We start from the raw sequence: 18,907 nt of genomic DNA, 5'->3' as shown, positions 1-18,907 counted from the left end.
GTGGCTCAGACAGTAAAGAATCCATCTGCAAAGTGGGAGACCTGGGTTCAATCCCTGGGTTTGGAAGATACCCTGGAGGAGTGCATGGCAACCCACCCCAGTATTCTTGCCTGGAGAATTCCATGGACAGAGGAGCCTAAGAGGCTACAATCCATGGGGTGACAAAGACTCAGACACGACGGAGGGACTAAGTCCAGCCATCTTCCCTGATTAAGGTGAATTAACTTTCCTGCTTGCTAACTAATTTCATTTTGTATTTTAAGCCTAAACATCATCAGTGAGCTTGCAATTTGTAGATAGATCATTTGCCAACTGCATCTCCCTCCCTGAGTGATCACCTTGTATCACATCCCTCATTATCATAGGGATTTAGCAGACTGGTCAGTTTTCTCAGAGCAGTAAGTAAGGAACTGGGGTCAGATTTTTAAAAATGAGAGATGAAGATAACCCACCTATAACTTCAGTTTAGACTTGGCCTAATTGCCCCAATATCTGAGACCTAGAATAGTGAAACTGGCCTAATTAATGAAGACTCTTGAATTCCCTTCCTGGTGTTGCCATTTGTTACTGGTTGATCTCTGATTCTTCACATCCTTGATCATGAATTCTCTTGACTGGTTTCTGCACCTCTCTAAACTAAATGTGATTCAGAGGAGTTTAGATACTGATTATCCAATCAGATCTTTGTCTGCTCTTAAGAGACTGAAAGAAAGAGCCCAAGTATATTTTCCGCAGTTTGTTGTGGTCCACGCAGTCAAAGGCTTTGGCATAGTCAATAAAGCAGAAGTAGGTGTTTTTCTGGAACTCTCTTGCTTTTTCAATGATCCAACAGATGTTGGCAATTTGATCTCTGGTTCCTCTGCTTTTTCTAAATCCAGCTTGAACATCTGGAAGTTCACAGTTCATGTACTGTTGAAGCCTGGCTTGGAGAATTTTGAGCATTACTTTACTAGCATGTGAGATGAGTGCAACTGTACGGTAGTTTGAGCATTCTTAGGGATTCCCTTGTAGCTCAGTTGGTAAAGAATCCTCCTACAATGCAAGAGACCTGGGTTCGATCCCTGGGTCAGTAATATCCCCTGGAGAAGGAAATGGCAACCCACTCCAGTATTCTTGCCTGGAGGATCCCATGGGCAGAGGAACCTGGAAGGTTACAGTCCATGGGGTTACAAGAGTTGGACACAACTTAGCAGCTAAATTACTACTACTACTACTTGAGCATTCTTTGACATTGCCTTTCTTTGGGATTGGAATGAAAACTGACCTTTCCCAGTCCTGTGGCCACTGCTGAGTTTTCCAAATTTGCTGGCATATTAAGTGCAGCACCTTCACAGCATCATCTTTTAGGATTTGAAATAGTTTAACCAGAATTTCATCACCTCCACTAGCTTTGTTTGTAGTGATGCTTCCTAAGGCCCACTTGACTTCGCATTCCAGAATGTCTGGCTCTAGGTGAGTGATCACATCATCGTGGTTATCTGGGTCTAAGATCTTTTTTGTATAGTTCTGTGTATTGTTGCCGCCTCTTCTTAATATCTTCTGCTTCTGTTAGGTGCATAGCATTTCTGTTGTTTATTGTGCCCATCTTTGCATGAAATGTTCCCTTGATATCTCTGATTTTCTCAAAAGGATCTCTAGTCTTTCCCATTCTATTGTTTTCCTCTATTTCTTTGCATTGATCATTGAGGAAGGCTGTCTTGTCTCTCCTTGCTATTCTTTGGAACTCTGCATTCACATGGGTATAGCTTTCTTTTTCTCCTTTGCCTTTCACTTCTCTTCTATTCACATCTATGTGTAAGGCCTCCTCAGACAACCATTTTGCCTTTTTGCATTTTTTTTCTTGGGGATAGTGTTGATCCCTGCCTCCTGTGCAGTGTCACAAACCTCCATCCATAGTTTTTCAGGCACTGTCTCTTAGATCTAATCCTTTGAATCTATTTGTCACTTCCACTGTATAATTGTAAGGGATTTGATTTAGGTCATACCTGAATTGTCTAGTGGTTTTCCCTAAGGTTTTACCTAACTGAAAGTTTTACCTAAGTGAAAGTTTCACCTAAGTGGTTTTACCTAAGGTTGAATTAGGTACTATCAAAAGCATTGTTGTTGTTCATGTCTGACTCTGTGACCCCATGGGCTGCAGCACAGTAGGCTCCTCTGTCTTCCTCTGTCTCCCAGAGTTTGCTCAGATTCATGTTCACTGAGTTGATGATACTATCGAACCATCTCACCCTCTGCTGCCCTCTTCTTCTTTTGCCTTCAGTCTTTCTCAGCATCCACGTCTTTTCCAATGAGTCGGCTCTTTGCATCAGGTGGCCAAGTACTGGAACTTTTGCTTCAGCATCAGTCCTTCTAATATTCAGCCCTATTTCAGTGTTGATTTCCTTTGGGATTGACTGGTTTGCTCTCCTTGCAGTCCAAGTTCTTTGACGCTCAACCTTCTTTATGGTCCATACATGACTACTGGAAAAACTATAGCTTGGAGTATATGGACCTTTGTTGGCAAAATGATGTCTCTGTTTTTTAATATATTGTCTAGGTTTGTCATAGCTTGTCTTCAGAGAAGCAAGCATGTTAATTTCATGGCTACAGTCACTGTCCATGATGATTTTGGAGCCCAAGAAAATAAAATCTGTCACTGCTTCCACTTTTTCCCCTTCTATTTGCCAGGAAATGATGGGACTGGATGTCATGATCTTAGTTTTTTAAATGTTGAGATTCAAGTCAGCTTTTTCACTCCCTTCTTGTACCTTCATTAAGAGACTCTTTAGTTCCTCTTTACTTCTTAGCATTAGAGTGATGTCATCTGCAAATCTGAGGTTGTTGATATTTCTCCCAGCAATATTGATTCCAGCTTGTGCTTCATCCAGCCCAGAATTTCACATAATGTACTCTGCCTATAAGTTAAATAAGCAGAGTGACAATATACAGGCTTGATGTACTCTTTTCCCAATTTTGAACCAGTTCTTTGTTCCACATCCAGTTCTATCTGTTGTTTCTTGAACTGCATACAGATTTCGCAGGATGCAGGGAAGGTGATCTGGTATTCCCATTTCTTTCAGAATTTTCCACAGTTTGTTTTGATCCAGACAAAGACTTTAATATTGTCAGTGAAGCAGAAATAAATATTTCTTGCTTTCTCCATGATTCAACAAATGTTGGTAATTTGATCTCTGATTCTTCTGCCTCTTCAAAACCCAGCTTGTACATCTGGAAGTTCTCGGTTCACGTGCTGCTGAGGCCTAGCTTCGAGGATTATGAGCATAACCTTGCTAGCACGTGAAATGAGTGCCGTTGTACAGTAGCTTGAACATTCTTTGACATTACCCTTCTTTGGGATTGGAATGAAAACTGACCTTTTCTAGTCCAATGGCCACTGCTTAATTTTCCAAATTTCCTGACATAATGAGTATAGCACTTTAACAGCATCATCATTTAGGATTTTAAATAGCTCATCTGTAATTCAGTTACCTCTGTGAACTTTGTTCATGGTAATGCTTCCTAAGGCCCATTTGACTTCACACTCTAAGATGTAGCCTAGAAGCCTCCTGCTGTCCATGGGATTTCCCAGATGAGTATCCTGAGGTGGGTTGCTGCTTTCTTCTCCAGGGAATCTTCCCGACCCAGGGATCAAACCTGTGTCTTCTACATTGGCAGGCAGATTCTTTACCACTGAGCCACCAGGGAAGCCCCATTCATACATATAAATCTCTAAAAATACAACTATAGTATTTGTGCAAAGTATATTATACAGTTGTATAGTTATGTCTGAATAATACATATACATACAATATAACACAGTAATTATTTGGTTTTATCTAATATATAATCCATAATCAAATTTCTTTATTGTCTCAAAATGTAGTTGGTTTGTTCAAATCAGAATTCAGGCAGTATCCTCACATTTCATGATTTTATTGTCTCTTTTTAAAAAAAGTTTTATTGAAATATGTACAAACAGAAAAGCTGTATCACAGTTTGATGAATATTCACCCACCAACCAGCATATTATTAGCACCCCGAATCACTTTATGCCCTCTCTGATTCACTGTTCTTTCTTCCCCAAAGGTCAGCACTGTCCTGATTTTTTTGTAAATAGATTAGCTTTGCCTGTTTTTGAACTTGATAAAAAGTGGAATTATGTGGTGTATGCAGTTTTCTTTCTTGGTTTCTTTCCAACATCCATTGGATCATAGTAAAAGGAAGAGAATTCCAGAAAAACATCTACTCCTGCTTCATTGACTATGCTAAAGTCTTTGTATAGATCACAACAAACTGTGGAAAGTTCTGAAAGAAATGGGAATACCAGAGCACCTTACCTGCCTCCTGAGAAACCTCTATGCAGCTCAAGAAGCAACAGTTAGAACTGGACATGGAACAACAGACTGGTTCCAAATTGGGAAAGGAGTACATCAAGGCTGTATATTGTCACCCTGCTTATTTAACTTACAGGCAGAGTACATCATCAAAATGCCAGGCTGAATGGAGCACAGGCTGGAATCAAGATTGTGGGGAGAAATATCAATAACCTCAGATATGCAGATGACAGCACCCTTATGGCATAAAGCGAAGAGGAATTAAACATTCTCTTGATGGTGAAAGAGGAGAGTGAAAAAGCTAGCTTAAAGCTCAGCATTCAAAAAAATGAAGATCATGGCATCTGGTCCTACTACTTCATGGCAAATAGATGGAGAAACAAAGGAAATGGTGAAGGATGAAGGACTTGATTTTCTTGGGTTCCAAAATCACTGTGGATGGTGACTGCAGCCATGAAATTAAAAGATGCTTGTTCCTTGGAAGGTAAGCAATGACAAACCTAAACACCATATTAGAAAGCAGAGGCATTACCTTGTCTCCAAAGGTCTGTAATAGTCAAAGCTATGGTTTTTTTAGTAGTCATGTGCTAATGTGAGAGGTGGACAATAAAAACCACCGAGCACTGAAGAACTGATGCCTTTGAACTCTGGTGCTGGAGAAGACTCTTGAGAGTCCTTTGGACAGCAAGGAGATCAAACCAGTCAGTCCTAAAGGAAATCTATCCTGAATATTCACTGGAAGAACTGATGCTGAAGCTCCAATACTTTAACCACCTGATGCAAAGAGTTAACTCATTGGAAAAGACCCTGATGCTGGGAAAGATTGAAGGGAGGAGGAGAAGAGGGTGACTCAGTGGTCATGAATTTGAGCAAACTCCAGGAGATGGTGAAGGGCAGGGAAGCATGGCGTGCTGCAGTCCATGGGGTCTCAGAGTCAGACACAACTGAGCAACTGAACAGAAACAACAAACACTGTTCTTTCTTGGTCTTTCAACTCAACAGTATGTTTCCTGTGTTCAGATGTGTTGCCTGTAGTATTATTTGTTTGTTTTCATTATCGAGTAAAGTTCTACTGTATGAATATACAATTTGTGTTTTCAATTTACTATAAATGGACATTTTGAGAATTACATTTCATAATCCCAAATATGCCAAGGGATCAATATAGTGTCTAACAGAAAAAGTTCAATTGATATTTACATAGTGGCTTTTATTTAATATTTGCTTATTATGTATTGATTCATTTGATTTTTATTTCATCTAATGGGAAAATTTTAGATCTTCATGATTAGTTGAGTATTTTTTTTTTCTCACACTGTGGTCTTTTAATTGTAGTGATTCTTGTTCTAATTGACAGCCTAAATTATGTCACTTTAACATTATGGTTGCTTTCCTTTTCCATTCAATATTTAAAATAGATTGAATTTTTGTGAATTAAAGGAAGGAAATGACATGACTTCTTTGTTTTTCTTCCAAGTTCTGTGTGTATTACTTTTGTTTAATTCTAGCCCTGACTCTCACCTGAGATTATTGACTGCAGAGCCACAATCTTTGATTTCAAATCCCTGTCTTATCACTCACTAGCTGTGTTACTGTGCAGGTTTGTGTCTTCTCTGTGCCTTTGTTTCTTCGTCTATAAAGTTGGGGATAACAATACCTATTGCATAGGGTGTTCATAAAAATGAAATGAATTAAACTAAAGTACTTAGAACAATGTCTTGCTGTTATTATCATCCTTATCTGTAGTTCTCAAGTTTTGTGTCTTAATTTTTATCTGTTGGTCCACATAATATTATCACTCTTACTTACTGGCAAAAGTATCTACATTTAAGAGGAAAGTTTGTTTATTTGTCACATCAAATATAGTTTGTTTGCACTGACACATTTTCATTATTTTCTTTATTTGGCTTGAAATTTCACTTGAGGTTTGCTTTTTACTACTAGAGTTCACATGCTGTTTCCTCTGATTGGTTTTTTCATGTTTTTACTTCTCAAGTCTGCAGGTACTAACAGAATTAAAAGTTGGTTACAATGTAAGAAAAGTAGATTAAGAAATGCTTCTCATAATCTGATTGTTTAAAAATGGAATTGTATTTAATATATAAGAAACACTCAAATGTTTTCTCTATATTAAATTGTTTTATGTTGTTGGAAACAGACCTGGTGACTAAATGCTTCTGAACTTGTATTGGGTCTTTATTCTGGTGAGTTGAACATTTGCTGTTAAAACCCTGGGCAGTGACTTGAATTGTTTCTTTCTTGGGAGAATGGCTCTGTTACTTAGCAACAGCTAATATCCTATGATGATAGGAAAACAGCCAGAGACCACACTGGAGAAATCTTACTGGCTTTTGTGGCCAAGGACAAGCGCTGATGCTTTGATACAGAATTATGAGCAACTTGGGATTCTTTTCTTCAGATAATGTTGTCATGAGGCTGCAGAATCCATATTTAAAACAATTGTGACTGTTCAACTGAGTCAAAAGACTGTTCTCTCTCCCTCTCTCTCACTCTCTGTCTCTCTCTTGTTATTCTAGTCTGATGTTCATTCAGGGATACTAACACCTAGAGCCCAAAGAAGGGAGTTACATATCTCCTAATCTTTGATTGTATTTAGAAAAGGAAGATGTCTAGGTTATTTGGAATAGGAACTGCTTCCACTGGACTAACACACTGTGGAAATCAATGTAAAGATTGACTATTGCAAACATTTTTAGAACATACCAGTAATGGGTATGTTACTAAAGGCTAGTACTTCCATGATTTATCTGGGTGGATGGATGTTTGTGAATAGTAAACAAAGTATGAATTCTTTGGATTTCTTTTCTTAATTTTAGAGGAAAATCTCATTGACTTGAAATAAAGTAATACTTTTTACCCCTCCTCAATGTTTTTTTAGTGAAACTGAAATGAATATGTTTTAAAAATACTATTCTCTTTTTACCTCGCCTCTTCCACATATCTGTTCCCCTGTCTACTGGTTGCCATGGAAATGCGTCCCAGTACCCCTTAGAGCAAATGCCAGGCAGTGTGGGGTTCCCCTGTAGTGAGGTAGAGTCTTATCTGTAGAACAGTTTGTGCTGACTCAGCTATACACAGAAAGACCTCAGCTATGACTTCTCTCTTAAATTCTTAATTAGTGAAATTGCTGGTGATTTCATACTTTTCAAAGATGAGAAATCAGGTTTACTTTTCCCCCAAACACTAGCTAACTTTTTTTCCCTTCTCCCCTTTTGAAATTCTGGTTCAGCAGTTATTATACCCACAGAGTAGAAGCAATTGGTAATGGAAATTACAGAAAACATTTGAAATTGGAGAAGGAGAGGGGCAGCCCAGGAGTGTAGGAGAAAGATTGAGGTTGAGATTTCAAAGTAATCTATTGTATAGTCAATAGATTATACTAGATTATAATTAAATTATAATATAATTCATATATTATATGTAATATAATTATAGATTATAATAAATTATAATAGATTATGATAGAATATTTTATAGTCAATAGATGGACATGAGTTTGAGTAAGCTCCAGGAGATGGTGATGGACAGGGAAGCCTGGTATGCTGCAGTCCATGGGGTTGGAAAGAGTCAGACATGATCGAGTGACTGAACTGAACTGATTGCATAGTCAAGACAAATCTCTCATTTAATCCTAAAGTATAATTGTGGAGCCAAAGATAATCTCCATATTAGATTAGTTCTGTATTTGACATATTTAAAGCCTGTCTTAAATTTGGTGTCTGTGAACTTTATGGTTGACTGTCATGACTGCCGTAGGAAAAAAAATATTGCAATTGCATGGGAGATTAGTCTTTTATTTACAGACCCAGCTGCCCATGAGAATCATCTAAGGATCTTGTTACACAGAAAACTTTACCCTATTTCTAAAATTTTCCTCAAACTTGCTGACTTAGAATCTGCTGGTGGAGCTCAATCATGATTTCCTTTTATAGGCTCTGAGGATAAATTTTAGGTAACCAGCCCGGCAAATAATCTAAGACTAAAACCTGGCATTGTTTGAGTTCTCTTAAGGGAGCATCTTATTATTTAAAATTCTTCTAATCTATGAGAGAGCTGTGTTGTGAGAGTACATAGCTCTTATTTTCTTCAGTAAACCTGGCCCCAACTCTGGCCAGATCACCTTACTTCTCGGAATGTCAGTCCAGCTTGCCTGCAAATGGAGGTGTTTACAAAAATATGGGAAGGATTCAATGATGAATGATGAATTCATGATGAAATGTGAATTTTATTTCATGTAAGGAGATCTTATGATAACTTGAGGATTCTAAAGATAGCTTTTTTAATGAGGGAGAAATTGGAAGTCATTTTTGTTCTTTAAGATACTATTGGAGAAACTTAACATAATTTGATAAAGAAAAAATTGAAGTACAAACTTCATTCAGTCTTTCACTCAGTTCAGTCACTCAGTCATGTAAAATGCTTTGCGACCCCATGAACTGTAGCACTCCAAGCCTCCCTGTCCCTCACCAACTCCCAGAGTTTACCCAAACCCATGTCCATTGAGTCAGTGATGCTATCCAACCATCTCATCCTCTGTTGTCCCCTTCTCCTCCTGCCCTCAATCTTTCCCAGCATCAGGGTCTTTTCAAATAAGTCAGCTCTTCGCATCAGGTGGCCAAAGTATTGGAGTTTCAGCTTCAACATCAGTCCTTCCAGTGAACACCCAGGACTGATCTCCTTTAGGATGGACTGGTTGGATCTCCTTGCAGTCCAAGGGACTCTCAAGAGTCTTCTCCAACACCACAGTTCAAAAGCATCAATTCTTCGGCACTCAGCTTTCTTTATAGTCCAACTCTCACATCCATACATGATCACTGGAAGAACCATAGCCTTGACTAGACGGACCTTTGTTGGTAAAGTAATGTCTCTGCTTTTTAATATGCTGTCTAGATTGGTCATAACTTTCCTTTCAAGGAGTAAGCATCTTTTAATTTCATGGCTGCAGTCACCATCTGCAGTGATTTTAGAACCCAAAAAAATGAAATCAGCCACTGTTTCCACTGTTTCCCCATCTATTTCCCATGAAGTGATGGGACCAGATGCCATGATCTTGGTTTTCTGGATGTTGAGCTTTAAGCCAACTTTTCACTCTCCTCTTTCACTTTCATCAAGAAGTTCTTTAGTTCTTCTTTGCTTTCTGCCATAAATGTGGTGTCATCTCCATATCTGAGGTTATTGAAATTTCTCCCAGAAATCTTGATTCCAGCTTGTGCTTCTTCCAGCCCAGCGTTTCTCATGATGTACTCTGCATATAAGTTAAGTAAGCAGGGTGACAATATACAGTCTTGATGTACTCCTTTCCTGATTTGGAACCAGTCTGTTGTTCCATGTCTAGTTCTAACTGTTGCTTCTTGACCTTCATACAGACTTCTCAGTAGACAGCTCAGGTGGTCTGGTATTCCCATCTCTTGAAGAATTTTCCACAGTTTATTGTGATCCACACAGTCAAAGGCTTTGACATAGTCAATAAAGCAGAAATAGATATTTTTTTGGAACTTGCTTTTTCGATGATCCAGCGGATGTTGGCAACTTAATGTCTGGTTCCTCTGCCTTTTCTAAAACCAACTTGAACATCTGGAAATTCACGGTTCATGTATTGCTGAAGCCTGGCTTGAAGAATTTTGAGCATTGCTTTACTAGCGTGTGAGATGGGTGCAGCTGTGCGGTAGTTGGAGCATTCTTTGGGATTGCCTTTCTTTGGGATTGGAATGAAAACTGACCTTTTCCAGTCCTGTGGCCACTGCTGAGTTTTCCAAATCTGCTGGCATATTGAGTGCAGCACTTTCACAGCATCATCTTTCAGGATTTGTAATAGCTCAACTGGAATTCCATCACTTTCACTAGCTTTGTTTGTAGTGATGCTTCCTAAGGCCCACTTGACTTCACATTCCAGGATGTCTGGCTCTAGGTGAGTGATCACACCATCATGATTATCTGGGTTGTGAAGGTCTTTTTTGTACAGTTCTTCTGTGTATTCTTGCCACCTCTTCTTAATATCTTCTGCTTCTCTTAGGTGCATAGCATTTCTGTCCTTTATTGAGCCCATCTTTGCATGAAATGTTCCCTTGGTATCCCTAATTTTCTTGGAGATCTGTAGTCTTTCCCATTCTATTGTTTTCCTCTATTTCTTTGCACTGATCACTGAGGAAGGCTTTCTTATCTCTCCTTGCTATTCTTTGGAACTCTTCATTCAAATGGGAATATCTTTCCTTTTCTCCTTTGCTTTTTGCTTCTCTTCTTTTCATAGCTATTTATAAGGCCTCCTCAGACAACCATTTTGCTTTTTTGCATTTCTTTTTCTTGGGGATGGTCTTGATCCCTGTCTCCTGTACTATCACGAACCTCTGTCCATAGTTCATCAGGCATCCTGTCTATCAGATCTAGTCCCTTAAATCTGTTCTCACTTCCACTGTTTAATCGTAAGGGATTTGATTTAGGGCATACCTGAATGGTCTCGTGGTTTTCCCTACTTTCTTTAAGTCTGAATTTGGCACTAAGGAGTTCATGATCTGAGCCACAGTCAGCTCCCGGTGTTGTTTTTGCTGACTGTGTAGAGCTTCTCCATTTTTGGCTGCAAATAATATAATCAGTCTGATTTCAGTGTTGACCATCTGGTGATGTCCATGTGTAGAGTCTTCTCTTGTGTTGTTGGAAGAGGGTGTTTGCTATGACCAGTGCGTTCTCTTGGCAAAACTCTATTAGCCTTTGCCCTGCTTCATTGTGTACTCCAAGGCCAAATCTGCCTGTTACTCCAGGTGTTTCTTGACTTCCTATTTTTGCATTCCAGTTCCCTATAATGAAAAGGACATCTATTTTGGATGTTAGTTCTAAAAGGTCTTGTAGGTCTTTAGTTTCTAGCTATAAATTACCATTATAGCATAGTGTTCATTTCTTCAGTCTTATTTCTTAATAAAAAATTTATAAATATATAAATTGGATGGAGCTGTGCAATAAGAGAAGGCAGCTTTACACAATAATGTAGCTTGTTTTGCTTGATTTAAAAGTCTTTGGTTTTATGATGTGGTGAAATATAGCATTGAATTTATCTGAAGAGTTGGGCCTGCCATCTTTTAAGGCCTTTGTAGCTATGGATTTCAATAAACATTGTAAGATAACTCAAATTCTGAAGCCTGAAAATGGTAATACAAATTTAACTAAAAATTAAAGATCATCTGTGTTATAGAACATTGGACATTTTCATTGTCTTACTACTTTTCCTGTTTTATAATGCACTGAAAAAAAAAGAGGGTTGGGAGAGAGAGAACATAAGTAAGATAAAGTTATCAATCTTTTTTGCTTTTTAAGCTTCTTCAGTTTAATAGAGTTGATTGTTTAAAGATAATGTATACATAGTACTTTGATTTTCTAGTAGTCCTAATGGATTTTGTTACCTATGTATACAAATGAAAAGAAGAAACAAGCCATTTTTCTACTTCCTTTACCTGAAGGAATTCACTGTCTTTGCAACAAATTGTGTGTCTAATGCTTTTAGGTCTCAGATGACTTATGTAGCATTGTTTGGGGCAATGGCCAAAGTGCAGGCAGAGCAATTGAAGAATACCTTAGAAATCATTTGTTTATGCTTCCAACAGGCATATATTGTATTAATATGTATTAACCACCTAATGTATACCAGGCATTAAGTGCAGAAGACAGCGGGATATACAAGAAACTGTGAGGTCTATATTCTAGGATAGTGCAATAGAAAGAAAGAATTCTAAAAAGATACTTTCATATAGTACCATGAAGACAGACAAAGAAAACTGGGTTTGCATTCTTATTACATCAGTTTCCAGCTGGGTAAACTTTGGCAGGTTATTCAACATCAGAATCTTATTCCCATATCTTGAATGCAGAGATGATCATTTCTACCTGATAGGGTGTTTTTTTAGCATAAAGGGAGAAAATTTATTGGATGATTTTTAGCACAGTTTCTGCAACTTAACAGGTCCCCAATAAATTATTATTAAAACTTCAAAACCATTCAAGGATGCTCAGCTCTTTCTTGTTCTGGGTTTGCTTTTTTTTTTTTTTTAACTGAACTTTATTCTATTGATCTTACCCCCTTCTCCTAAATTTTTTGTTTTGAAATAATTTTAAAAAGTAAAGGAAAGCTGAATAACCCTTTTTATAGGCAAATAAAGCTGAAATAAGTTGGATGTGGGGTTATTGGAAACGATAGCTAAAATGAGGTTTGAGCATTATGGAATAGAAGGCATATCTCACCAACAGGATGAGAATTGGCTAGACTATCTATAATGTTCATTGTCGCTGCAGACATTAATTGGTTTTCCAGACGATACAGTGGAATGGATGGGTGACTTCAGCTGCTGGTATTTCTCTCAGTTTTTCTCTCTCTGAATTAGAATTACTGATATGTATGCTTGTCTTCAATGATAGATTAAATGCCCTTGAAAAGAAATTCTGTAGTATGCCCTTCACAACACAAGCCTGACATGAATTTGGATTCAGTCAATATTTGTTAATTGAAAAAAATGGGAATATGCTAGTGTCATAACAAAAAAAAATTGTCCAGAATAATAGGGCTGTCAGTTTCAAAATTTAGGATAACAAATCTACAACTTAGTCCCTTGGTGGAATGTTGATGAGGGAACCAGTTTTTTGAAGGGTCTTTTAAACCTGTAGATAGGGTTTCGGTTTTTTTTAATTGTGGTAAAATATACATAACAAATACACCATTTTAACTACTTTTAAGTGTACAGTTCAGTAGCATTAAGTACATTCACATGGTTGTACAACTATGATTACCGTCCACCTCCAGATTTTATATCTTCCCAAACTGAAACTATGGAAAGGGTTTTAATTTCACACTTGACTAACACACAGTTTTAAAGCCACCTCAGTGGGCTACAGACCAGGGACAGTCACTGGAAACAGTGCTATTATTCCTTTGCACCTCACAAAGTTATCCTTGGAACTCCTCAGTATAAGTAATGCAAATAAGAGAGTCTGGGAAAGAAGGAAGTCAGCCTCTTCCTCCCCTGATTGCCGCTGGAGGACAGTGTGCCTGCTTCCTTCATTCCATCGTGGGGAACCCCTGCTTCCTTTCACAAGTCTCCGTTTTCCTCAAGACGGACAAAGGAGAAAAGAGTATTTTTGGCACCAACTGAAAACTAACATAAAACCTCAACATAACTGAATGATAAAACAAAATCATGACCAAATCAGCCCCTAATGTTATTTGGAGTCTATGCCCCAGGCATTTTTAGTTAGCATCCATTTTAAGCTAACAGCCCTATTACAAATAAGAAATCTGCCATTTGTAGAGGTTCAGTATTTCTCCAAGAAACTAGTGGTGTTAAGTGCCTCAACTAAGGATTTGAACTGAATTCTAACCCTTGAGCCCTTGCTCTTTCTATTCTGCCACAAGAAGGTATTGCTAGAGATTCACCTTTTGTAGCACTTGGGTTGTTCTTCACTTGTGGTAGAGCCACTTTTTACCAAAGGAGGATCCCTCTTGATCCTCCTTTGGAGGAGGATCATTAATCATTTGCATGTCTAAGCAGTTGAATATACAGTTAATGGTCATGGAGGTTATTTCTTTTTTTCTCAGAATATTGAACAAGTCAGAAAAATTTTGGAACCTGGAAGTCTTTTTATATTAATTTAACACTAAAACCTTTTTCAGCTCATTCTTTTGTTTCAATTCCCAGGGGCATGAGATCGCATTCAATATAATCTTTCATAGCGTATTACCATCATTGGTCAGCTGGGAGTCCCTGTTTAGTTTTCTTTGCTCCCTTTTAGTCCTAGCTCTTTCCAGCCACTGTAATTAACCATTCTAATGTGTTAGCTATTTGTGTTTTTGTATCTGAACTTCCAAAATATGTGTTGTGGTTTTTGTAAAGAATCTTAATTCACATAAATAGTATTATGTAATGTGTTGACCCATGCTGTTTGTCCCCCTTTTCATTCAGCACTGTTTACAAAATCACTTTATGTTACTATTGACATTAATTTATTTTAATTATTAATCTTGTCAAAACAGAAGAGAACTTTAGTTATTTTTTGTTGTTACAGTTTTTCATAGTTTTATTGCACTATGTCCAAAGAGACAGCTTATATGATGTTGATTTTTTTGAGACTTATTGAGGTTTCTTTTATGGTCTAATATACAGTCTGTTTCTGTAATAGTTCAGTGTGTGCCTCCCCAAAATGTGTATTTTCTGTCGGATGTAACATTCTCTTATTTATTTATTTATTTATTTTTTTATTAGTTGGAGGCTAATTACTTCACAACATTTTAGTGGGTTTTGTCATACATTGATATGAATCAGCCATAGATTTACACGTATTCCCCATCCCGATCCCCCCTCACACCTCCCTCTCCACCCGATTCCTCTGGGTCTTCCCAGTGCACCAGGCCCGAGCACTTGTCTCATGCATCCCACCTGGGCTGGTGATCTGTTTCACCATAGATAGTATACATGCTGTTCTTTTGAAACATCCCACCCTCACCTTCTCCCACAGAGTTCAAAAGTCTGTTCTGTATTTCTGTGTCTCTTTTTCTGTTTTGCATATAGGGTTATGGTTACCATCTTTCTAAATTCCATATATATGGGTTAGTATGCTGTAATGTTCTTTATCTTTCTGGCTTACTTCACTCTGTATAATGGGCTCCAGTTTCATCCATCTCATTAGAACTGATTCAAATGAATTCTTTTTAATGGCTGAGTAGTATTCCATGGTGTATATGTACCACAGCTTCCTTATCCATTCATCTGCTGATGGGCATCTAGGTTGCTTCCATGTCCTGGCTATTATAAACAGTGCTGCGATGAACATTGGGGTGCACGTGTCTCTTTCAGATCTGGTTTCCTCAGTGTGTATGCCCAGAAGTGGGATTGCTGGGTCATATGGCAGTTCTATTTCCAGTTTTTTAAGAAATCTCCACACTGTTCTCCATAGTGGCTGTACTAGTTTGCATTCCCACCAACAGTGTAAGAGGGTTCCCTTTTCTCCACACCCTCTCCAGCATTTATTGCTTGTAGACTTTTGGATAGCAGCCATCCTGACTGGCGTGTAATGGTACCTCATTGTGGTTTAGATTTGCATTTCTCTGATAATGAGTGATGTTGAGCATCTTTTCATCTGTTTGCTAGCCATCTGTAGGTCTTCTTTGGAGAAATGTCTGTTTAGTTCTTTGGCCCATTTTTTGATTGGGTCGTTTATTTTTCTGGAATTGAGCTTCAGGAGTTGCTTGTATATTTTTGAGATTAATCCTTTGTCTGTTTCTTCATTTGCTATTATTTTCTCCCAATCTGAGGGCTGTCTTTTCACCTTACTTATAGTTTCCTTTGTTGTGCAAAAGCTTTTAAGTTTCATTAGGTCCCATTTGTTTAGTTTTGCTTTTATTTCCAATATTCTGGGAGGTGGGTCATAGAGGATCTTGCTGTGATTTATGTCGGAGAGTGTTTTACCTATGTTCTCCTCTAGGAGTTTTATAGTTTCTTGTCTTACATTTAGATCTTTAATCCATTTTGAGTTTATTTTTGTGTATGGTGTTAGAAAGTGTTCTAGTTTCATTCTTTTACAAGTGGTTGACCAGTTTTCCCAGCACCACTTGTTAAAGAGGTTGTCTTTTTTCCATTGTATATCCTTGTCTCCTTTGTCGAAGATAAGGTGTCCATAGGTTTGTGGATTTATCTCTGGGCTTTCTATTCTGTTCCATTGATCTATATTTCTGTCTTTGTGCCAGTACCATACTGTCTTGATGACTGTGGTTTTGTAGTAGAGTCTGAAGTCAGGCAGGTTGATTCCTCCAGTTCCATTCTTCTTTCTCAAGATTACTTTGGCTATTCGAGGTTTTTTGTATTTCCATACAGATTGTGAAATTCTTTGGTCTAGTTCTGTGAAAAATACCGTTGGTAGCTTGATAGGGATTGCATTGAATCTATAGATTGCTTTGGGTAGAATAGCCATTTTGACAATATTGATTCTTCCAATCCATGAACACGGTATGTTTCTCCATCTGTTTGTGTCCTCTTTGATTTCTTTCATCAGTGTTTTATAGTCTTCTATGTATAGGTCTTTTGTTTCTTTAGGTAGATATACTCCTAAGTATTTTATTCTTTTTGTTGCAATGGTGAATGGTATTGTTTCCTTAATTTCTCTTTCTGTTTTTTCATTGTTAGTATATAGGAATGCAAGGGATTTCTGTGTGTTAATTTTATATCCTGCAACTTTACTATATTCATTGATTAGCTCTAGTAATTTTCTGGTAGAGTCTTTAGGGTTTTCTCTGTAGAGGATCATGTCATCTGAAAACAGTGAGAGTTTCACTTCTTCTTTTCCTATCTGGATTCCTTTTACTTCTTTTTCTGCTCTGATTGCTGTGGCCAAAACTTCCAACACTATGTTGAATAGTAGTGGTGAGAGTGGGCACCCTTGTCTTGTTCCTGATTTCAGGGGAAATGCTTTCAATTTTTCACCATTGAGGGTGATGCTTGCTGTGGGTTTGTCATATATAGCTTTTATTATGTTGAGGTATGTTCCTTCTATTCCTGCTTTCTGGAGAGTTTTAATCATAAATGAGTGTTGAATTTTGTCAAAGGCTTTCTCTGCATCTGTTGAGATAATCATATGGTTTTTATCTTTCAATTTGTTAATGTGGTGTATTACATTGATTGATTTGCGGATATTAAAGAATCCTTGCATTCCTGGGATAAAGCCCACTTGGTCATGGTGTATGATTTTTTTAATATGTTGTTGGATTCTGTTTGCTAGAATTTTGTTACGGATTTTTGCATCTATGTTCATCAGTGATATTGGCCTGTAGTTTTCTTTTTTTGTGGCATCTTTGTCTGGTTTTGGAATTAGGGTGATGGTGGCCTCATAGAATGAGTTTGGAAGTTTACCTTCTTCTGCAATTTTCTGGAAGAGTTTGAGTAAGATAGGTATTAGCTCTTCTCTAAATTTTTGGTAGAATTCAGCTGTGAAGCCATCTGGTCCTGGGCTTTTGTTTGCTGGAAGATTTCTGATTACAGTTTTGATGTCCTTGCTTGTGATGGCTCTGTTAAGATCTTCTATTCCTTCCTGGTTCAGTTTTGGAAAATTATACTTTTCTAAGAATTTGTCCATTTCATCCAAGTTGTCCATTTCATTGGCATAGAGCTGCTGGTAGTAGTCTCTTATGATCCTTTGTATTTCAGTGTTGTCTATTGTGATCTCTCCATTTTCATTTCTAATTTTGTGAATTTGGTTCTTCTCTCTTTGTTTCTTAATGAGTCTTGCTAATGGTTTGTCAATTTTGTTTATTTTTTCAAAAAACCAGCTTTTAGCTTTGTTGATTTTTGCTATGGTCTCTTTAGTTTCTATTGCATTTATTTCTGCCCTGATTTTTAAGATTTCTTTCCTTCTGCTAACCCTGGGGTTCTTCATTTCTTCCTTCTCTAATTGCTTTAGGTGTAGAGTTAGGTTATTTATTTGGCTTTTTTCTTGTTTCTTGAGGTAAGCCTGTAATGGTATGAACCTTCCCCTTAGCACTGCTTTTACAGTGTCCCATAGGTTTTGGGTTGTTGTGTTTTCATTTTCATTCATTTCTATGCATATTTTGATTTCTTTTTTGATTTCTTCTATGATTTGTTGGTTATTCAGAAGCGTGTTATTTAGCCTCCATATGTTTCAATTTTTAACAATTTTTTTCCTGTAATTGAGATCTAATCTTACTGCACTGTGGTCAGAAAAGATGACTGGAATGATTTCAATTTTTTTGAATTTTCCAAGACCAGATTTATGGCCCAGGATGTGATCTATTCTGGAGAAGGTTCCATGTGCACTTGAGAAAAAGGTGAAGTTGATTGTTTTGGGGTGAAATGTCCTATAGATATCAATTAGGTCTAGCTGGTCCATTGTGTCATTTAAGGTTTGTGTTTCCTTGTTAATTTTCTGTTTAGTTGATCTATCCATAGTTGTGAGTGGGGTATTAAAGTCTCCCACTATTATTGTGTTACTATTAATTTCCTCTTTCATAGTCATTAGTGTTTGCCGTACATACTGCGGTGCTCCTATGTTGGGTGCATATATATTTATAATTGTTATATCTTCTTCTTAGATTGATCCTTTGATCATTATGTAGTGTCCTTCTTTGTCTCTTTTCACAGCCTTTATTTGAAAGTCTATTTTATCTGATATGAGTATTGCGACTCCTGCTTTCTTTTGGTCTCCATTTGCATGAAATATTTTTTCCCAGCCCTTCACTTTTAGTCTGTATGTGTCTCTTGCTTTGAGGTGGGTCTCTTGTAGACAGCATATATAGGGGTCTTGTTTTTGTATCCATTCAGCCAATCTTTGTCTTTTGGTTGGGGCATTCAACCCATTTACATTTAAGGTAATTATTGATAGGTGTGGTCCCGTTGCCATTTACTTTGTTGTTTTGGGTTCACGTTTATACAACCTTTCTGCATTTCCTGTCTAGAGAAGATCCTTTAGCATTTGTTGAAGAGCTGGTTTGGTGGTGCTGAATTCTCTCAGCTTTTGCTTGTCTGTAAAGCTTTTGAATTCTCCTTCATATCTGAATGAGATCCTTGCTGGATACAGTAATCTAGGTTGTA

At 37.6% G+C, this 18,907-nt stretch overlaps 1 protein-coding gene across 6 annotated transcripts in view; it reads left to right on the top strand.

Moving 5' to 3' along the window:
• PATJ (PATJ crumbs cell polarity complex component) overlaps positions 1 to 18,907 on the top strand; it is a 361,279-nt gene that overhangs the window by 179,546 nt on the left and 162,826 nt on the right. The window lies entirely within an intron of this gene.

Source organism: Cervus elaphus, chromosome 20, assembly GCF_910594005.1.
Source record: "Cervus elaphus chromosome 20, mCerEla1.1, whole genome shotgun sequence".
Lineage (NCBI taxonomy): Eukaryota > Metazoa > Chordata > Mammalia > Artiodactyla > Cervidae > Cervus > Cervus elaphus.
This window is presented reverse-complemented; position numbering and strand designations above follow the sequence as displayed.